Consider the following 18,642-nt stretch of genomic DNA (forward strand, 5'->3'; position numbering starts at 1 on the left):
AAACATATCCATACATACATACATATGCACATACATACATACATATATGTATGTGTATGTATTTTATATTGGGTTTTAGCATATTTTGCAAGTGTGTGTGAATTTCTGCGTGCGCGCGCAGCCAACGTCGTCGTTGGTGGCAATGCAAATGTGATCGTTGTGCTGCTGGAAAATGAAAAAAATATGTATAAAATAAAAACAAAACACAAAAAAAATAAGAAATTTATTCAAAAGTAACCATAAGAAGTGATAAAGAACCGTTAGGAGACATATGTATTTAACTCTTTGGAAAAAATATATGTACATACATATATAGTATACATATGTACATACATACCTACATACATACAAAATACTGCTGTGGGCAAAAAATAGTAAGACTTTTTGATTTAAATTTCGCGCGAAAATCCATTCGTCGAAATTTTCTTTTTTGTTTGGCACTGACAGTCATGTGCCATCTGTGGCAAACGTCACATCAAAATAATCATCAGGGTTTCATATAAGCTTGTCTTTCTGAAGTACATAAGGTACATTCGGCGATTTTTATGATGAGGGAAATTATTCAACAAAGGAGTTCCATTCAATTTTTCGTGCGAAATCAAATTTCTGGTGGCGAAATGTTCAGAAAAGCCCTTCAGTAATAATAGTTTGTCGCTTGGCAAGTTATTCAAAGAGGGTCGAGAAAGCATTGACGACGAACTCCGACCAGCCGGGTCTACGTAAGCGGAACGGACCCGGATTTTTATCCGGCCAAGCACTGTCAACTCGTCATAATGCTGCAGCTACAACAACAAAAACCCCGACTAAAACGGCCATCAACATCAACTTGATGTTCAACATGGCAATAAAATTTGGAATTACTGCTTGAGAATCGAGGACGAACAGTCATATATCTTACTGGCATCGTTGGAATATCGACAGGAACAGTGAAAACCATTTTGAAAGATCACTTGGGCCAATGGAAAGTTAAAGCACGATTGGTTCTAAAATCACAAAATTATTTTTTCGAATGACAGTGTCGCGTTAACTTATGTGAAACAATGGTAGTCGAACCAGGATATCATGAAACATATTATTACTGGCGATGAGTCTTACGTTCTGAAAACAGATGATCAATCAGCCGAATATCGTGGTAAAAGTGTGCCGAAGCCGAAAAACCACGCAAAGCTTTTGTTGACGGTTCTCGCCGATTAACAAGGTGTGGTGCACTCCGAATACCTTCCGGCCGACCAAACTGTCAACAAGGAACACTATTTAAGTGTTATGCTTCGATTGCGCCCAGCTATTCGTAAAAAGATGCCGAATTAGGGACTGAAAGCTCTTGGTTTTGGCACAAAGATAATGCACTGTCGCATGCTGCATTGATTCTTCGTGAGTTTTTCGCCAAATTTTCGAACAATATTGTGCTGCAACCACCGTATTCGCCTGATTAGCTCCGTGTGACTTCTGATGCGCAGCAAACTCAAACGACCGCTCCGGGGAAACAGTTTATTCAATTGAGAATAAATTTATTGAGAAAGTTACAATTTGAGTTGACATTTCGACCATATCAATAATAATAATAATAATAATAATAACAATAATAACAATAATAATAATAATAATAATAATAATAATAATAATAATAATAATAATAATAATAATAATTGTAAATAATAATTGAAAATAATAATAATAAAATAAAATAAATTAATAAAAATAAATGTGAATAATTAAAAATATTAAAAAATAAAAAAAAAATATTACGAAATTTTGAACTAAAAAATTAATTCTACCAAATTTTTAAATTTAAATAATGATAAAAAATAATAAAGAATTTTAATACCAGCTTAAAAATTATAACTGTTTTTCCAAAAAAAAATAATAATGGTTGATAGCAGGGTTGCAAATAATGTATTAAAAATAATTGCATCAACATTTGAATTAAATTTTTTTTGTACCCACATAAGTTCCAGATTAAAAAGTTAAAACGAAAAATATTAGTCACAAGCATATAATTAAGAATTAAAAGAAGAAATTTTTTCAAAATTAATATTTTATAGTCTTTGACTGCTTCATTCAAATTGAATAATAAAATTTACAATTTTTAATCCCAAACATTAAATTCAAAATCATTTTTTTAATATCAACTTCATCAAATATTTAATTTTAAAACCCAACATCGCTATTAAAAAGTAAAAATTTAATTTTTAACCTAAATTTTTTAATAAAAATGCATTGTGCATTCTTAACAGTGTAAATTTTTCTTTTGAAAGAAGTTTTAGACACCGTTATCGCTAACAGCTCCATTAATTTGTGAAAAACTTCGCATCACTCGCCTTAAAGTCAGTTGCTGTTGTTCTTGCAAATTTAGCATACAAAAATGTAGCTGTGCTTGCGGTCGTGCTCCCAATAGATTCACTTCCGTCAATCTGAAAGCTCTCACCAGCGTGTGCGCTCTTTTCAAACTTCATTACGCTGAAGCTATTATACATACTTTCTCTTCGTCGCACACACACGCACAGCTGGGGCAGAGTGCATGAAAAAATAATTTTTGCGCGAATATTTTAAAAATATTTGCATAGGAAGCAATAGTTATAATAAAAAAATAAAAAAAACGGTAAATTTTAACAATTTTTGTATTTACCGTTCATTCTGGCGCATTTATGAATATCTGCAGTAAAGCAGCTGATTAAACATCAGCGACTAAACACTTTAAAATCTCAGTCCAAAAAATTTTCTACTCTGCTCCATCATCATCTTGTGCGGCGTGGCGCCAGTCTTATAAATATACATATGTATATTTGTACATATATACTATACATATGTAAAGGAATATTTGTAGTTATGCAGCAGAATTCTGAAATACACATTCGCACTTTTTTTGTAACACACTTGCAAGAGTATATGCATAGATACATATGTATATGAACATCTACGGCGAAGTATGACAAAGCTCTTTTACGGCTGTTAAGGAAAAATCTGTCATTCTACCCTCTGCTAACCTCTCGGCGTTATGTATTGCCTACTTCCAGGAAAAGTTTACCCCACCTGCTGCTTTTTGATTTGCTTTTCAAACACTTTCGCTGCTTTCACACAGGCCCTTAAGTGCACAAACACACACGCATACACACATCTACACATACGATTTCATTGTTATTTTGTTCTTAATTGTTTTTTCCTCGCATTTCCTTGCCTTTATTTAAGACTACCATCTTTTTGCAAATATCCTTTATCGATGAAAGCCATCAATTTGAGAGTGTGGGCGCAAAGCATCCTGCTGCGTATGTGTTTGTGCGTGTGACTTTTATGGATATACATTGAAAGGTTTAGCTAAATGTACACTAATACATATGCAGATTTTTGTGTTTGAGTATTTTTTCTCGACTCCGTTGAAAATTTATCAATGAGCGAACGAGAGTTGACTTCTTTTTTGCATGTTTTTCACAAGGCGTACAGTTATACCGTTATACATTTTTTTTATTTTCTTTTGGAACATTAATTTTAGGGTAGCAAATAAAGTACTGTTCTAATAAAAGTGCTGTAAAGTCGATGTTTTAAGCTTCCTACACGGCGTATGAGTGATATTTGACCGCTTGGGTGAAAAGGCCCTCCAGTCGATTGAATTACATGAATAAGATTTTAGTCTTAGATTCTATACTTGTTTGGTTAAAAAAATTCGAAGGGTTAGTTATATATATATATAGTAGCAAATTTTTCAAAAATGATGTGCTACATAGCTTGAAGGGTCTTTGGCGTAACAATCAAAGAACGTTTAGCTTATATCGTTTTATTTTTCGACATTATTTCTCTATAATAATGCACTTGTTGTATCTAAAGGTTCTTTGCCTTTAAAATATGGCCTTATTTCTACTTCTCCTTATTCTCGGCAAATCTTTTTCCAGTCAACTACGTTTTGATCCTGGGATAAGGAAAGAGGCAATCGATTCGATGATGACTAAAATATACAGCGCCCAAGGTCGGAAAGGCTTTTCAATATATAAAATTTTGTACGTAATAATTCGCGAATCAGGAGCTCGTCTCAACTGAACCTCAATTTGAATGTACTTGAAGACCTGTCAGGGTTTTAACATGACGGAATGAGAACAGCATTATCCTGCCAGCCATTACTGCTTTTACCAACCCTTTGTCAAACTACTGGCGGCTGTGTTGGCGGCTGTGCACATTTGGTACTGATGGTTATATTGTCCCCTCATCGCTTTGTTGTCTATCTTTTGTGGGTAGGCTATGCTTCGGTGCAATCATGGTTCATGCAAATATTATTTAATCCATGCGTTGCTTTTAGTAATTTGCCGCCAATTCGAGATACCAAGTGCGACCCGGTTCTTTTCCACCTAATCTCTCTAGCGTAGTGGAAGACGGGAATAATGAGTGACTTATAGAGTTTGGTCTTTGTTCGTCGAGTAAGGACTTTACTTCTCAATTGCCTACTCAGTCCGAAGTAGCACCTGTTGACAAGAGTTATTCTGCGTTGGATTTCGAGGCTGGCGTTGTTGTTGATGTTAATACTGGTTCCAAGATTGACGAAATTATCTACGATTTCGAAGTTGAAAATCGACGAAGAGTTGGTGTGTGTCGATCCTCTTTTAATGGGTCTTTTTCAAGACTTGGCGCATGGTTAAAATATGGTCAATTGTAGATTTTCCAGGTCTAAAGCCACACAGATAAGGTCCAACCAGTTTGTTGACGGTGGGCTTCAATCTTTCACACAATAGAACTTTATATGCGATGTTGAGAAGGCTAATCCCATGGTAGTTGGCGCAGATTGTGGGGTCTGCCTTTTTGTGAATTGGGCAGAGCATACTTAAATTGCAATGGTCGGCCATGCTTTTGTCCGATCATATTCTATAAAGAAGTTGATGTATGCTCCTTATCAGTTCTTCGCCGTCGTACATATTTTAATAACTTTGTCGGCAATCCAGCGACCCCTGTCGCTTTTTTGTTCTTCAGACTGGTAATTGCTATTCAAATTTCTTCAAGAGTTTCGTTTGCAGCTGTCCGTAAGGAGCTTGAAATGCCGTCCCACACTTCCCTTATACCGAGTTGCTGATGAGTACTCTCAGAGAGCAGGAGTGCACGTCTAGTAGAAAATCGTTCGGCCGTCTGTTGTGCTTGCAGCTTCTCGACGTCGAACCTTACTTGTGTTTATTGACGAGCGTTTTTTTCTGAACACGGCGGATATCTTCGCTGCAAAAAGATAGTGGTCCGAGCCAATGCTAGGACCTCGGAGCGTAGGCCTGACTAAAACAGAGGAGACATGTATTTGTTAGATGTGTCTTAGATGTGTTTAAGAAGCTATACTCGTACATGGAAAAAATATTTTTTTTTTTACCACCCTAATATATGTGTATTAGGGTGTTTTTTTTTTGAAGTATTAATTTTTTTCACTCCCGTCGTGAAATTTCCCTGGAAATACCCTAAAAAAATTTCCTGAAAATTTGAGCTTTTAATATTAACATTAAGGACTGGACCAAGACATGTAAAAATTTTCCATTGAAAATACACGTAAATCGTAATTTTTTATCTTTAACTTTCTATAGCTCAGATGCATTTTATGGCATCGCTTTGACTTTAGACTCATATTCTTCAGAATTGAACACTCTACAAAAGTGCCCATTGCGACAAAGTCGAGATTCATACCGCCGAGGTAGTACGGGGCTCTAAACCTGATTTTTCCACGTAAATTACAAGAGCTATAGAAAAAATCTAGAGGACAAATTTGTAGGAAATTTTATTTGCTACAAAAAAGTTCCGAGGGCAAAATCGCTATCATTAAAACTTCTCGAGATATTCGGCTTTGGAAGTAAGGCTGTATGGAATTTTTTTATAACATGCCATCTATGAAAAAAAGAAAAAAGATAGTATATTTAACCTCTAATCCCGAAACAGCAGCAATCACAACAAAACGACAACCAACAAATGCGATACTTAATATGTATGAATGAGTGTATATATATGTTCAATGAAATCAAAAGTGGCAAGTATATACAGAAGTGGAAAAATGCAGTGAAACCAAAATGAAACCAAAATCGAATTCAATTCAATTCCAGCGACAAGTGAATAAAATGAAAGTGTGAAAAGAAGAAGAAGTAGAAGCAACGACAGAAGCAGCAAAATTATTATCGAATTCCGCATTTGTGACAACAGTGCAATGCCTTCAACGAAACAACGTTAACACATCAACATTCTCGAAAAAAGCATAAATAAACAACAACAATAACACCAAATTAAGCCGCGCAGCGGTTGCAGCCGCAAATAATAATTTAAATCGACAACAACAACTAACGCAATAGAATACATCAGGTGCGTTATTCGATACACGAAGCGCACACAAACACACAAGCACAGATAGTGCGCCAGTGAGCGAGTTGGACTGGACTGGTTGCCCAGAGGCATAGCCCGTAAAGGTTGCATTTTCTTCGGGCGTACGTGCAACGCATATTGTCCCAGGTGAGTGCCGTCAGTCAGCCAGCCAGCCAGCTGGTCGATCGACAAAGTTGTTGTTTGCCCATTTCAGTGTCATTTAACGTCATTCATTAAGTCATTTGCTCAATTACCGCGACCCGTTTGCAATTGTCTGTGCGCCGTTGAAGCCGACTCGTGTGACAGAATGCAAACCGCAAATATGTTAATGCAGTGACTCAATGCTCTTACTGTTGCAGTTTGATATGCTCAGCTCCGATTGAATGCAAGTGAAACACATATGTATGTATAGACTAGGTCGATAATTTTTGAATCTAAAAATAAATTTTAGTTGGATGAAACTCATTGGATAAGGAAGGGAAATTCACAAAAATGAAAGGAAACATTATTTGCGTATAATCTGTGGTTGGGAGTATTCTATATAATTGTTGCATCTCAATTCAAGGAACTTGATTCTTGGGTATTTTTTTTACATAAATCATGGAATCCAGTTTCGAATAACAATATTCTAATTAAATTAAATCCGCTAACCCTCCAATAAGCACATGGTCCTAATTTTTACTATTAATGAAACGTTTTCGCTTGTATCTCTCATCTTTCGGAAAGCGCTTCATTGACTAAGGTTTAAGCGTTAGTTATACTTTCTGATCAAAATTGACCCGGACTGACAAAAATACATTTTGAAGTATTTTAATACAAATATTTATTATCGGATTCAAAATAGGAACCTTTTCAACTAATACCAGCATGTCAAAACTTAACCAAGATTTGCATACGCTTGTTATAAGCCTTGGTTGGGATGGCTTTCAGTGCATTTAGCGAATTTTGGCTTTCCGGGTTCCGCTCAATTTTGGAATGCCATTCTATAGATTGTTGATAAGTTTCAACATCGTATTCGTAAACTCAGGTCTCGTCACATCTAATGATGCGTTTGGTGAATGTAGATGTCTCAGCTACTTTGTCAATCATCTCTTTTGCGACCTCTACTCGATGATCTCGTTTGAAGCATCTTTTTGATAACTTCACAACCTCCCCTAGATGCTTCGTGCCCCGCAAATACCTGTGTTGGCCATAAATTAGACTCCAGAAATTACTTGCGACATTTTCAACGTTTTCCGAAACACAAAATTTTAAGTAAACGCATTGTTTAATGTTTTTGTCCATGGTTTAGTCGCCTGACAAACTTTTAGCGTCGCGTAAAAACGAATGCCAAACACACACTAATGATACACGGAGATCAAACTTTACACTACCATAAAATAGGTTTAACCAATCTAGGAGGAAAAAAGGTTCGATTTAGTTTTCGCGCACAGTTTAAATGGACCAGCCCAGGTTAAATTAGATTAGATGATATACTCGTACTTGTAGATATAAATATTTTTCCGCTGGCAGCGTTTAACCTATATCTCTCGTATATATCAAGGCACCTGAGCAGCCGTTTTTTCAGTGATATCCACTCTTTACCTTAACTACATACTTTCGAGTCTTTTCTGCATGTTTCGAAACTAACAATAGTTCTTCTTCTATATTTGAGTTAACAACAGCGCATCAGTCGTTTCTTTTCTTCGCTATTTGGCGCCAATTGGAGATACCAAGTAAAGCCAGGTCCTTTTGCAGCTGATTTCTCCAACGGAGTAGAGTATTCTTTTCCTCTGTTTCTCTGTGTTTGAATAGCCACTGATTCACTAAACTATGTATGACAATATCGCTGTATATCATGGTACAGCTCATCGTTCCATCGAATGCGGTATTCGCTGTTGCCAATGTGCAAAACCTTTCTCTCGAGCACTCCTAACTCCTGCTCATCAGGTATTGTCATTGTCATGCCTCCACACCATATAGCAGGCCGGGAAAGTGAGGCACTTGTAGAGTTTGGTCTTTGTTCGTCGATAGATGACGTTTCTTCTCAATTGCCTATTCATTCCGAAGTAGCATCTTTTGGCTGCGTTGAGTTTCAAGGCTGATAATGTTGGTTCCAAGATAGACGAAATTATCTACGACTTCAAAGTTAAGTCCACAGTGACGTGTGAACTAATTCGCGAATGCCATGACAGGAGAAAATTGGTCTGTTTCCACGTTCCCAGCAAACATACGCTTCGCTTCCAATGGTGCGGTCGTTAAGGCCAATGATTTCAATATCATCGTTATTTTCTCCAGCAATATATTGAAGAATCAGAAGCATAACTACACGTCCGTGTAATAGTCCCCACAGTTTTTAGTATGTATAATGAATGAGGATCTGCGAACCTATAACTTAAATAGGAACATTAAAGCAATTAACTTAATAACGGAGTTCCAACTAGTATAAAAGGATTTATATTCGCTATTTACCTTCACCACATCGGCATCACAGTCACTTCGTTTGCTACTCGTTTCATTTACGTGCGGTTAGCTGATTCCGGTTAGCATTGCTGCCAATCTACCACGGGCATTTTCAATTAACGCCACCAGCGCATCCATAATTTAATTGATTATTTTTGTTTGTCTATAAACCGTTACCACTTACCGTTGTTGGGCCGACTGGTGCATCAAATGAAATCTCCGGACGTCATTTAACTCAATATCTGCCAAGAGTGCACTACAGTGTGTGCAGTCGTTAAATATTTACGGTTAATAAGGGGAAACTGGCAACAACAGCTTAAAAATAGAAATTTCCCACACCAATAAAACGCATGTGCAACTACCGTTAATGTATGAGTGGGTAACTGTACTTGCAGGCTTTATACAGCTGACTGATTGAAAGTCTGGCTGACTGCTGGTCATAGATTTATATACGGTAGTGTTGTAATGCCTTCGTTCTGAATCCTCCAATATGCGAACACGCCTGAAAGGCTGCTTCGAAATATTACGGTTTAATGCTGCAAGCCTGTGATATTACTTACGCCCTTTGTTGTTATTGCTATTATTGTTGCCAGTGATGCTATCGTTATTTAAGTGCAGACACAATCGTGGCAACTGCCATTGTAGCGGTTTTGCGGTTAAGCTCATTGCTCTCTTGCCCGTGGTGGGCCTGTATGTGTCGCATTCTAAATTTACGCTTGGCGTGTACACCTACTGTTATATGCGAATATGTTCGTGATGCTGCCGAGACTAATTGACTGATGGTCTATTTTACAGTTCATTTTCATTTAAAGCGTGTGTGTGTGGGGGTTGGGGACCAATATAAAGGCACAACGCGCTGTGTATCTAAAACGATCGATCTTTATTGTTTCGTTTGGAACATTCGTTGGCCCAGCCGCTTCATTGATGGATGACAATAAGCAGCCATGCCAGGCGATAGGTAAAAGAGTACGTTGGTCCCAGGCGTTTATCCACGCTGTTTTTTACGCACACCCATGTGTGGGCAGCGAAAGCAAAGCCTTTCAACAATTCCAATCATTTGCGGGATGCCTATGACGTACTACTTGTATGTACTAACGCTGGTCGAATACCACGCTCATTTTTCCGGTAATTTCGCCTATTTTTCACTGCGTGCGCCAGCGGGTGCGTGTGGGTGTGCACTTTCACGCTCGTTATGCTGAATGAGCCGATTGCGTGCTCGTGACCATTGCCTTGCGAACTGTTGTCTTGATGCTATTTCACATAAATTAGCGCCAGCGGTTTTGTTTAAGTCCAATTTGTAAATTTTCCAGTATTTATCATCTTCCATTCTCCCAGAGTCTTCACTGTTCACGAGCTCTTCTGTGCTCTGTTTTTCTGTTTTTCTGCTTTTGTTTTTATTTTTGCCATTGACTTTAGTTTCAACTTCTTACTGCTGCGTCGGTATTTTTGCTTCTGTTTTTCGTCCATTAAATTGCCTCCCAGTGACGCGTTAACGGTATGTAGCTGCTAATAAAATACTTCCGGTTTTGATGTTTTCATTTTGCGTTGGCTATTTTCCATACAACTTTTTATTGACGTTAGACTTTTTCACAATTTTATAAATGGAATTGTTTCGCGGAAAATTATGTATTCACCTACGCGCCCACACTGACTCTGCCGCATGGAATGCGAAGTACTTGTAAATAATAAATAAATATGTATAAAAACACCGATAATATTTTAATTTTCCATAGAAGAATTTCTCGCCTTTTTGGTTGGTCATTTTGGTAGGATTTTTAAAATGCGAAATTCCATGGAAAATGGTTATAAAAACGTTTTGAATATAATCTGTAATTGATAATATGTGGTCTAATAACTATTATTTATAAATAACCAGGGACGGATCCAGAGTAGAGGGGGGCGCGGGTTCTGTGGGAACTATATAATTGTGCACTTGCAATTCAAAGTTGCGGAGACTTATGATGGAAATAATGTATAAAAAACTGCGGAGAGTTCCAAACCCCGGTGGATCCGTCCCTGAACATTTTACATTGAAGGAAACAGGTTTAGTAACTGTTTCTGAAAATTGTGAAAATGGAAAGGGTATGAAACTGAAAAAGTTTAAGAATGTATAAAATATTTGTTGAGGAGAATCGACAAATTCGTTAAGTATTAATGAAGTTGAAAGTAATTTATGAGATATTTTTCTTCTTCTTCTTCTTTACTGGCGTAGACACCGCTTACGCGCTTATAGCTGAGTTAACAGCAGCGCGCCAATCGTTTCCTTTTTTCGCTATTTGGCACCAATTGGAGATACCAAGTGCAGTCAGGTCCTTCTCCACTTGATATCTCTGACGGAGTGGAGGTCTTAACTCTCCATCAACTTCTACAGACGGGTACTGAATCAAAAACCTTCAAAGCTAGTGCCATTGTCCATGCCTTCGCATCAAATATCAGGATCATAAGGGACTTGTAGAGTTGGTCTTTGTTTGTCGGGAGAGAACTTTACTTTTCAATTGCTTACTCAGTCCAAAGTAACACCTGTTGGCAAGAGTAATTTTGTGTTGGATTTCGAAGCTGATGTTGTTGTTGGTGTTGATGCTGGTATCGAGATAGACGAAATTATCTACGACTTCAGTGTTATGACTGCCAACAATGAAGTGCGAGGCATGTCGCAAATGCGACGATTCTTTGTTTGATGACAGGAGATATTTCCTTCCGTCCTCACAACTAGATCCATCCGCTTCGCTTCCTCATCCAGTCTGGAGAAAGCATAACTAACGGTGCGGTTGTTGAGACCAATGATATCAACCGTCGGGCATGCTTTCATCCGACCATATCTTTCAAAAATGCTGATGTATGCACTCTGTCTGTTCTTCGTCGCCGTATCTGTATAGCTCGACCGGTAATCCGTCGGTTCCTGCCGCTTTGTTGTTATTCAGGCGGGTAATTGCCTTAGAATCTCATCATAGTCGAACAATGGAACATCTATTCCATCGTCATCGCTTGAGGAATCGGGTTCGCCTTCTCCAGATGTTACAATTTCACTGCCATTAATCAGACTTCCCTCCATATATTTGAAAGGGGTGAAAATATGTTGCTGTGTTTCCGGCCGAGTTCGTGAATGAAACTTCAAAAAGACCTCTACTAGAAGATACATAGGTTGTCTTTTTTACCATAGGATTAAAATTTGCTAATGCAACTTCATCGTTGATTTGACACCGAATGACGTAAAAAATATACGTCATTCAATAATATAAGAAGTCAACGTTTTTTGGCACCTGAATAGACGGTTGATACGTTCAAAAGGCCTGTTTTGGAGATATCTCAATCCGTGTGGCAAAAGTGCTTCGTGAGTTGGTTCAAATACTTGCCAGAATATTTGAAAGAACAATAAAGTGAGTTTCGATTATTAATATTGGTATTTGTTCTCTAATACCGAAACATAAAATGCAACCCTCGTGCTGTCCTTACGGTGACCTAAGGTTAAGAGCTACTATTTCCACAGCCTTATCAAAAAGTGAGTGCCGAATATGATGAAAAGGATAAATCAAAAATATGCACTTCAACTGATTGAATTTTTGAACTATTTCACTGTATTTTTTGTCAATACCCGCTAGTTATTGGAGAGCCATAAGATAATTGAAAAGCCAAAAGAAAATTGATTGAATGTAGTTTTTGTCTGCTCACTTCAAAGTTCGACAGCTCGCATTCCCATTGAACAACTTGGCTATTAGTGATTCATATTTCACACAAACCGTTAGTATTCAACTACAACTGTATACACGTACACATGTATGCAATGGCTCACTCAATTACTTGCGGCGTTCTTATACTCAGGCAATTGAGGAATCCTAATGCATTGCAGCTGAGTTGGCCGAGAGCAAAGAGCAAAGATGGAGAGCCAATGAGGGTGGAAGGGAAGATTTATACATTTATCATGTCAAAATGCAAATTGTTGGCCGCAACGTATTGCTTGCTTGAAATTTTTCATTTTCCCACCCAAGCGACCAATAAATGTGGCGTGAAGAGCAAGAGCGGCATAAATAACTGTATGTTGTAGTTGGTGGATTTCATTTTACGTAGTAAATAGATTGGAATATAAACGTGGAATAGCTATGGTGAATTCATTGGCGGCTGTCTTCTCCGGATTCAGTTTGAATTAGCAGGGAGTGAATCATCATCAGCTGCGGCGATGGTGTTTGACGCATTTAGAGGGAGCGGGAGAGGGGTCTGTTCGTTTAGGTGAATAGGTTTAGGGTTTGTGCTGAAATTGTGCAAGAAGCTGCCTTGTAGACGTCAGTGAATGGACAGCTATGGATAGCGATAACAATAACAACAATTTGGCTGTGACGGTGGCATTGGCAGCGACAGTGGCAGCGGCTAAGGAATGCCACTTGGCGTCACTCGGCATCTGTGATTATAAACAACCACCTCGCAGTGAAATATACAAAATATCAGCACACACGTACACGTATAGTTTTGTGGGCAAATATGTGTTGCTCATACAAATATAGCTAATTCCATTCGAAATGAATTTGGCCACTCATTGTTTTGCTGGCTGTGTTTGCAGCAGCGAAATTTTTCGCAGACTTGTCTTGCTTATAGTATTTATTTTAAAAATTTCGTTTGCGCAGCTAATTTACTACGAAAATACATATATAATATATATAAATGTAAACGACATATGCACATGTGAGCTGCTCAAGTATGTTGCCAATGTTAATGCTTTGAAACTTCAATTGAAAAATATTCATTGATTTTCATTGAAGGCAAGTGCGTATGCACTTAAGTAGAAGCCTTATTTCCCTTTTTAGCTTTTTGATTTTTTTGTTGCTGCGTTTATGCTCAATTGTTAAATGCACTACAATCTAGTTATATAATCGCCTTAAAATGCTTTCGTAGCAAGTCAATCACCTCTGCGAAAGCTTCGCTGCGGCTCTTCATCTACAAATAATTTTTGTATACTTTGACATACTTTAAGTTAGCTGTGGCGAAGAGTTCTTATCAGCACAATTTGCCCGATATCTTACGTTCCAAACTTCGATAGCAAGTCCACGCAATCACAAGCGGAAGGCACATACGAATTAATACTCATTCTTGAGCAATGAATGTGAAGTTTTGATTTAATTGATATGGCATTGTATGTGTGGGTGTTTGTATATATTTATATATTTATGTATATAGTATCTTATCTTAACTGTTAGGTGAAAATATTTCTGGAAATGTTAATTTGAGCTTGTTGCTACTTTTATATTATTTGATTTATTATTTGATTCACTCAGTACAAGTTCTCTGTCCTATGTGTACCTGTAGGAAAATTATTTTGAATACAAAAATAATTTTAAATAAAATAGTCTCTTGTCAAGGTATGGTTCTTACAGGTTCTTACAGTACATGGTACTTGACCGAAAAGCTCATTACTTGAAAGTCGGCAGAACGATTAGAAATCAATAATTTCAGTGAGGTCCGCAAATCTATAAATTTCTTATACAAAAATTTCAGGGAGTTATAATAGAGTTAACAGGATCCTATGCGTTCTTTGTGTTCGGTATGTGGAGGCTACAAGAAGTTATGTGTAAAAAAATTATATAAACATTATTAAATAGCTCAAATTGAAACCTTAAGTCAAGCCTAGTTCTTTAGAGGAGGACTGAGAGATGCGAAACAAAAGTCACCCAGTAACATAAGAACTCTGATACCTAAATTTTTGAGGCCTTTTTGTACTTTTGAGATTTCTGTATTCATTCTATATGTTTTAGTCCCAAAACCATAACTTTATTGCCCTTAAAAATCCTAAAACAGAAAATGTTATTCATAACACCAAAGAACTTTCATAACCACAAATAATTTCGCGCCGTGCACATGTATCTTAGCGGCAACATCAGACTTGATGTTGCTTCGTTGATGCCTTTTCAGAGATTGAACGATAGTGTTGTGTGTGAATGTGTACAATAGTGCTATCAAATGCCGATCTTTTGCCTAACGTAACATTTGGCTGCAGTGAGGGATGTTAACAGTGATATTGTTATCAACTTTAACGATTCTTTTTAAATAGATGTTGTAGACACCCCATCTTCTACACCATTTAGCTGGATTTTTGTTTTTCCTGGATCATGGAAAAACTTTTGTAGTGGATTTGAAAAGACCCACCAGGTGGCGAGACTTAGGAAACTATTATCCGAAAGTCCCGCCTCGCCTGGTCTAATTCGCAAAAGTATCGGAGAGTGGACGGACAACTGCCAGGACTCATTGGACTTAGTCAGTGTTCACTTTCCAGGCTGTAAGGACGTGGCAAGTCCTAGCAGTGAAGGAAGTTGTGCGGTAAAGGTACCCGAACACATCTTTACGTAGAATAAAATATAATATAAATAGAAATATAAAATAGACCCATAAAAATCTCCCGGTATGGATGGAAACATTCCAGTAATGTTTCTAAATGCGCTCTGTCTATCCATGCCGTGGTTAATGGCGATGTTTAGGAGCTGCATGAAGTTCAGCCATGTGCCACACACATTGAAGCAGGCTAGGGTAGGAATCTGGAGCGTTCAACAAAGTCTCTACGGAAACTATTCTGAATAGTGTTCAGTCAATAGGTGATGATCCCTACTTTCTGGATCAGAAGCCTTTTGACCTCTAGATGGATAAGAGCAAAATAAAAAAAGGAAGTCTGTAGACATACAACGCAAGGTGGAGTGCTATATCCGCTTCTATGGACATTAGTGGTGAACAAACTGCTAAGAAACTTAGTTGGCAAAGTCCTTAATTTAGTGGTATATGCAGACGACATCTCAATAACTGGTAGGTGTCTACAGACCATTATTAGTATTATGACCACCACTCTTAAGACAGTCCGGGATTGGGCATCGCAAGCGGGTCTGTGGTTGAATCCGGAGAAAACGGATCTGCTTGTGTTCACAAGAAATTCCTCTATGGAGGTTTCTTTTGACAGCAAACTGCTGTGCAAGCACAACGTGAAAGAGAGTGTGAGAAAGACTTCATGTTTTATATGCATGTTGACTGATGCTCGGCACAACCTGGGACTCTCTCCCTCTTTCATGCACTGGTGCTAGACAGCTATTGTAAGACCAATTCTGCTCTACAGTGCGTTAGTATGGTGGAAAGGCATACAGAAATCCACTTACCGGAAGCCAATAGAAAGAGTTCCAAGGCTCGCTGCGCTATGCATAACGTGAGCTTTAAGAACAACTTCAGTGTCTTGGGAAGCCAAAAATGGTGTACGGCTAACACCCGACAACTGGAAACCCATGCTTTCTTTATACGACAATAATGACATAAGCATGGTAATGAAAAACGAAACCCTATGGAACCCGAACTACCAGTATGCAAAACTGCAAAAGTCACGTGGAAAGCAGTAGATCAGAAGTACACAAAACTCATGTTCTGTAGGAACATGATCGGAATACTTCTGTAAAATGAGGCTGGCGAATCGAGAAGGCTGCAAGAAATGTCTAGAGTAAGGCACCACGCAAAGTTGCAGTTGTCCCGCATTGGTAGGCAGGCATCCTAAAAGATAAATACTTTTCAGGGACCTATAAACTGAACTCTATTTGTATAGCAAAGGACCAAACCTGGGATCTGGACCTAGATCTGGTCTATGCGTGGCTTATTGGCCTACCAGATTAACCTAACCTAAAGGTGCTACTTATTGCTTATGAGTTTTTTTCAAAGAGTTACTGGATAAGTTTAAATGCTTCCAAAGAACATGTGCGTCTGCTGTTTTCCAAGTGTACTTGCTAAATATAAGTTCAGATTCCTAATAAAGCTTGCTTACATAACATAAATTTTAGTCGTACTCAGGGTTGCGAGTTTTGTACTCAAAATATTTTTAAATTAAAAACATATTTTTAAAACCAAAATCTGTACTTAAATTTAAAATTTTTTTATTTAAAAATTTGAGTAAAAAATTAAAAAACTAGTTTTTCAAGTCAAAAGCTAGAGTGAAAAGAGAAAAAGGAAAGATTTTCATATTCATAGCGGGAACACAGTAATTATGTATAAATACCACAAATATGTTGATATTGTACTAAAATTAAGATTTCCTTTAACAAACATAACCAAATTTGTAGGACATGAAATAGTTTAAAACTCGGATTTTTGAAATTTCTAATTATAAACTTTACACTTTTAAATTTTTTGATTCGGTATTAAGGACTAAAATTTATTTTTAGGTTTTTAGTCCGGTATTTAAGATTAGAAATTTGAAATATGTACGTACAAGTAGATTTTTACAACCTTGTTCGCGATGTAAATTGAAATTATGACCTAAAACTACTAATCTAGGTTTGATATAACATTTTTCGCTTCAGTGTTTCTGAATTTCAAATAACTATTGGTCTGCAGTTTTGTCACATATTATATTTTCCATAATTAATATGTCACTTCAATTCGAATAAAAGCAATCTATGCGCCCATATATTACAATATAGTCACATACAGGTGTATATACTTGTATATATATTTACATACGCCTGCATGTGACTATGAATAATCCTTTTGTAGCAACGTTGCGGTATTCCCAGCATAACTTGTGGTTAAAAACAAGACTTGTTTTGCACACTTTTTTGCCTTTTGTTCTTATTTAGTGATTTCCTGCCTTAATTACTTTCTAGTTCCACCTGCTGCCATTGTCCTCGTACTTATGCACACATATACACAGCCACATCCTGTAAACAACGCGTGCTACAATATTTTTACACTTAATGCTACAATGCTTGCTTGTGACTGCTCGTATGCATGTGTGCGTGTGAGTGTCTGGGTTTGAGTATGTGTTTGTAGGTTAGCGGAAAAGCATGCCAGCCTTGTAATTTGCATTTCTTGCCATTTTCAATTGAATGTAGTCGCATATGCATGGCGCATAGGTGTGTGTAAATATGTGAGTGTGCTAGTAGCGCCTACTGTTTGCACATATTTGCACTTATACTTTATCGCAAATGCACACAAGCAAGTATGTGTGCGCATTTCTATGGATTACATGGCCACACATACCCACACACGTTGTCCCATTTTTTGTTTTGCCGCAGGTGCTGCTTGCCGCTGACCTCAATCGGAACGCCAAGCACAAGCGACATTCACCAGCTATTTGCAATATAACTAGCATCGCTGCCATATTTCTATTTACACACATATATATGTAAGAGGAGAAAAACCCTTCAATGTGATATGTATCACCTGCTTCAAAGTAATTATACATAAGTGTTTTTATTTAAACTGTAAATTTGTGAGTGTGCGAAAAGTGTGGTAAAGTGGTTTATGGATTAAGTTTGTAAGCATACATATGTGAAAGGATAATATTATATTGCGAGCGAAAGTGAATTATTATAAATTTAGTACGCCTACAAACACATAGATATTTTGTATAATAGAGATACATTTTTATTAAAAGCTTTTCTGGAAAAAAAAATTTTTTTGTTAGTTGTTTTTTGTTTCATTATCTTTGGTTGCATTGAAGATATAATACCTTTCACAAAATACATAAGATTTCTTACAAGCACTTAGTTCTGATCGGTCAATTTGTATGACAGCTTTGCTAGAGTGACTCGATCTAAAAATTTCTTCGGAGATTGCATTATTGCCTTAGACAATAAGCCAAGCCAAATGTCGTGTGCCTATCTCGCCAAATTAAAAAAGGGTTTCATACAAGCACTTGATTTTGATCGTTTAGTTTGTTTTGGCAGCTATATGTGAACCGATATCGGCGGTTTCGACATATGATGAGCTCTTTGAGAGCGAAATTTCACATCAATAACTCAAAAACTGTCAGCTAGTTCTGGTATATACAGACAAAAGGATCTTCCACGTTTCCTTCTAGTTGTTACAAAAGTCTGGAGTTTTGAAAAAATTACATTTTTTATTTTTTTTATTTAATTTCATTTACACTAAAATCGAAATTAATAT

The 18,642-nt window shown here is 37.2% G+C and overlaps 1 protein-coding gene across 1 annotated transcript in view; it reads left to right on the forward strand.

The window, feature by feature from the left end:
* Positions 1-18,642, forward strand: part of LOC126755278 (regulator of G-protein signaling 17) — a 60,339-nt gene that overhangs the window by 764 nt on the left and 40,933 nt on the right. The window contains exon 2 of the mRNA XM_050467727.1: positions 5,893-6,450. The gene's annotated coding sequence lies outside the window, so the exon portion shown is untranslated. The remainder of the gene's footprint in view (positions 1-5,892; positions 6,451-18,642) is intronic.

The sequence above is a fragment of the Bactrocera neohumeralis genome, chromosome 4 (assembly GCF_024586455.1).
Source record: "Bactrocera neohumeralis isolate Rockhampton chromosome 4, APGP_CSIRO_Bneo_wtdbg2-racon-allhic-juicebox.fasta_v2, whole genome shotgun sequence".
NCBI classification, from domain to species: Eukaryota; Metazoa; Arthropoda; class Insecta; order Diptera; family Tephritidae; genus Bactrocera; species Bactrocera neohumeralis.